Raw genomic sequence first — 4,288 nt, 5'->3', positions numbered from 1 at the left:
AAGCTGCACCTTCCTCCATGGTGGACTGGGAAGAGCAGCAGGAGGTGGAAATAAGCACTTTTGCATCTCAGGTGCCTCCGCACTTTCTGTGGATGATCGGTTATCAGGGAACAGGAGGCGGCAGGAGTGCTCAGGAGGCGCTAGGGGGGTGCAATTGACCCTGGCGCCTCCTCGGCAGCGCGGCCTCCCTCATTTACATATTGCGTCGGGCGCCCCAGGAGAGGGGCCTGGGTGCGCGCGCGGGTTAGGAAAGCAGGCGCTCATTTATTGCATCAGACCCTAAGGCTTTCTCCCACTGCCATGGCTGTTCTGGTATTACTGAGCTGGGGGGGGGATGGGGAGAGGTGAGATCAGGGGGGTGGAGGTGGTAATGAAACGAGGGGGGCCTTGCATTTTCATTATCCCACCAGGCACTGCTCTGTGACAGCAGGCCCCAATCACAGGCGCCCAACTCCGGTCCTTGAGGGCCGCAGGCAGATCTTGTTCTCAATTCATCCACAATGAATAATTTGTAAGGAATACCTGGGCAGAGGCAGATTAGTTTGCAGAGCTCGGTTAGTCCAAAAACTAGACCTCTTTTTGTGGTTCTCTGGGACTAGATGTCTGCACCCGTGCTCCAAATAAAGCCTTCCCGAACACATTTTCAGTTCTTGCACTGCTTTCGTACTGTGCGAGTTGAGTCAAATATGTGATTGTTTTTGTGGTCATTATTTATTGAAGGAGTGTGTTTGAATGCACGTCAGTGCTTTGTTTTGTTTGAGCTCTTGGCACCTGGTAGCTGCTGAATTAATGAGCCCTCCCTTTGTCTTGTTATTAGATAGAAAGCCCTGGCAATATGAAAAGAGGAAGCAGGTGCTGCTGAAGAGTTAAGCGGGGCTGGCAGAAGAAGTGGGGATGCCATGAAGAATAAAGCCGATCTAACACAGAATGACAAACCAGCAAGGACTGAGGTTATTAGACAGTGCTGTGCCACTAGGAAGGCTGAACCAGACCCGTGGCATCCATGCGCAAGGCTCTTCTCTTTTTTTTTTTTTCCTAAACTGGAAGCCCGTGCATGCAGCATCTCAGCCTCCCCACAGCAAAACTGTTATAAATTGCATGGAGCTCCCTCCTTTCCCCATTCATCCTGCTTCCAACCAATTCATCACCCGAGGCTGCACAGCCCTTGCACTCCTGATTTTATCCGCACACATAAATGACGCCTGGGTCTCCTTTGCGATGATTGAAATCGGCATTATTTCATGATGCAGGGTTTTGTTGTTTTTTTTTTTTTTAATCTCCATTCCCTTCACTGCTGGGGAGGGAGGCACTGATGTCTATTTATTTACCCTTGGGCTGGGGGAATCTTGGCGAGAGACGTGAAAAAGCTGAGCCGAGAAAGATTTAAGAGCAAGCATGAACTGAATCGAGGGAATTCAGCAGTAGATTTTAGGAAGTCAAAGTGGGTTTGGGGGGTTTGCAGGTGACGCGTGCAGAAGGCCGAGAGCATGCACAGACTTGCCCTCTCCACATTGCTGAATTTTATGAAATCGATGCTTTGCGACATGTTGATAAAGGGACAAGGCCTCCCCCCCCCCGGGGACAAGAGAGGAGACTGTGGCCCCAGTCTTCCCTAAGAGATCCCAGTCTTTTCCACTCAGGATCCAGTTATAATTAACTTTTAATTTTTCGTTTATATCCCGCCTTTCAAGTCAAAGCGGATTGCATTCAGATTCTGTAAGGCATTTCCCTGTCCCTAGGGGATTTACAATCTAAGGGGCTCCATTCACTGAGCCTCCTTAGACATTTACCGCGTGGTAAACGGCCTCACGGGGGGATAATGTGAGCTATTTGAAATACCTCGCGTTATTCTGGCCCCAGCACCGCATGTATTTAAATGCATCTTTTGAAGATACCCGGAGAAGTAGCAAGTTACCTGGTCCACCTGCCGTGAACCATGCTACCTCACCTTCCGTAAGAGGGCTGAAGCATAGCTGTCTAAACCAGACCTTCCTTTGGTCTGATCAAGAATGATGGCCAATCCCCAGGACCCTCAGCATGAAGATACGTGATATCATTTGTTCGGCCTATAAAGGCGAGTCCGTTCACCTGGAAGGAAATATAGCTGCTCATTTTGTTCTGTTTTTTTTTTCCAGCCTAACCATCCTATGGTCTCTATGCACTCGATAGCCTGTCCGGGCTTGTAGAATGTCAATTCCAATTGGAAATATTGATAGAGGGCCTCAGAATTCAGGTGACCATCAAACTTCTCTTAGTGCCAGTCGACATCGGAGTCGCCACCATGTGACTGCATGTAAGAGTGCTGTTTTATTGTCCTTGTTATTACTGTTCTTTTGCCTAAGTGATCTGTTCATTTGATGTCTGAGTGCTCTGTTAGGTGTATATCGCCTTGAGAGGTTGTTCCAGTCTGGAAGGCGGTTTATAAATTTCCCTGAATAAATAAATAAAAACTCCGTCCGGCTATATTCAAACATAGCTGGCTAGGTTTTTAAGTTATCTGACTACATTTAGCTGGATAACTTTAGGAAAGTATATTCAGCAGGACCTTTATCCCGCTGAATAGAAGGGACAATTTATCTGGCTAACTTTAGTCGGATAACTTATCCACTAAATGGCTTTCCCGAATATAGAGCTCTGTATGACCACAGCCAAACTTCTGGCTTACTTTGCTCTTTTGATTTTCCTGGTTAAGGGACCACAAGGGTGCTTTTGCAATAGTACAGGTCTGTAGGGTCATCACAAAGGCCTCTGCCAGAGGCTTGGAGTCACCCCCATTGTTTCACCCATAAAGCATGCATTATTATAGACAAAAGTCGGATATTCTTACCTTTCATCTGTGAGTTAGCAGAGGAAGGCCCATGGGGACAGCACCCTGTAAAAGGAAAGTCGAGTTAGTTATGAGGGAGTAAGGGGTCCAGCAAAACAGCATTTTCTTCCTCATTTTGGTACCACATACAGGAGAAATAACCCACACTGAATCTTCTTCTGGTCTGACCTCCCCTCCTCAATGCTACCCCAATATCTGGCAGAGAGGCTGTAGGGATCCTGGGAAAGCTGTGGATTAATGTTGGCTTCTATGCGATAGCTTGAAGAATGCATCAGATTTCTGTGATCATAGCCACTAAGGCGCCACCTGAGTGAGCCAAATACCCAAGGCAACTTTTTAACACCGCAAATATCTGCTCTGTTACAGGATGAGTGGATGCATGCGCCTCACTGAACCTCCCGTCTGTTGGACTCCTCAGAGCAGTCACTGGAGAGAGAAGCCATGGTCACCCAGGAAAAACACAACACTCTGGAGTGGCATAAGATAAAGGAGTCATGACAGGAGCCAGGGTATTTGGCCACCACATTCAATATTTGCATGTGTGTGACACAAATCACTGTCACGTTTAGGGAATGACAGGATTTCCTGTTCCTATAGGCTTTGTCCCTATCATGAGGTGGTGCAAGCGCTACATGCATGTACTCTGTTGCGTCCATCATGTTAAACACATCAGCCATTGTTGCCTTTTATTGGGATATTGAATAAGAGGTCCATATTCAGCTGCTATGCAGCTGTGTGCTAGTTAGCCAGTTTGTGAGGCAGTGCCCCTATATTTCCCCCTTAAACTGGCACAGGATCAGGCTAGGTGCCTGGTCCCCTTTAATTGCCATTGTGAGAGAGAGTTCTGTGCAGCCCAGCAGGGGAGGAGTGAGAGCTGGGCTGCACAGAACTCTCTCTCTCACAAGGGGGGTTAGTCAGACCAGGCCCGGGTCTCCAGGAAGAAGGCAGCTCCTGTAGAATATTGCTGTCCAAACACTGAGCTGCGACGAAGCTGAACCTTGAGTAATTAAGTACACTGTTCTGAAGGGAAGACAGTCCACTGTTGTATGATGGTGAAGCTATAATAAAGATAAGTGTTTTAAGAAAGGCTGGAGTCAGTCCAGGTTTGTGTCGGGATCATCGCTCAGTCCACACAGTTATATATAACTGGTTATATATAACCGACTAACTAGCAGGGAATATTCAGTGACACGGTTGCAACACCAAATATACCCGGCTGTCTTAAAGTTAGCCGGATGTTTTATAACCATCTAACTTTAGAAAAGCCCTACAGCTCAACAAGAGTTAGCTGCAGAAGGTAACTGGCTAACTCCGAACTATCAGAGTTAGGCGATTAACTTAAGCGGCTAACTCCGCTCCCCCCTACCCCCCAAGAATGCCTTCTGCCCATCCCCCCAGAACACCCCCACCTTACCTGGCTAGAATTTAGCCAGATAAGGGCTGACTATAGCTGGGTAAAGC

General features: G+C 47.6%; 1 long non-coding RNA gene across 1 annotated transcript; it reads left to right on the top strand.

The window, feature by feature from the left end:
* The first annotated feature begins 823 nt into the window (after positions 1 to 823).
* LOC115099364 lies at positions 824 to 3,890 on the top strand. Its single transcript, XR_003858755.1, has 3 exons — positions 824 to 950; positions 2,136 to 2,293; positions 3,194 to 3,890. It is a non-coding gene; the product is annotated as an uncharacterized LOC115099364 (long non-coding RNA).
* Positions 3,891 to 4,288: the final 398 nt, after the last annotated feature.

The sequence above is a fragment of the Rhinatrema bivittatum genome, chromosome 9, assembly GCF_901001135.1.
Source record: "Rhinatrema bivittatum chromosome 9, aRhiBiv1.1, whole genome shotgun sequence".
NCBI lineage: Eukaryota > Metazoa > Chordata > Amphibia > Gymnophiona > Rhinatrematidae > Rhinatrema > Rhinatrema bivittatum.
The sequence above is the reverse complement of the archived record's forward strand: the minus strand, read 5'-3'. Positions and strand labels throughout refer to the sequence as shown.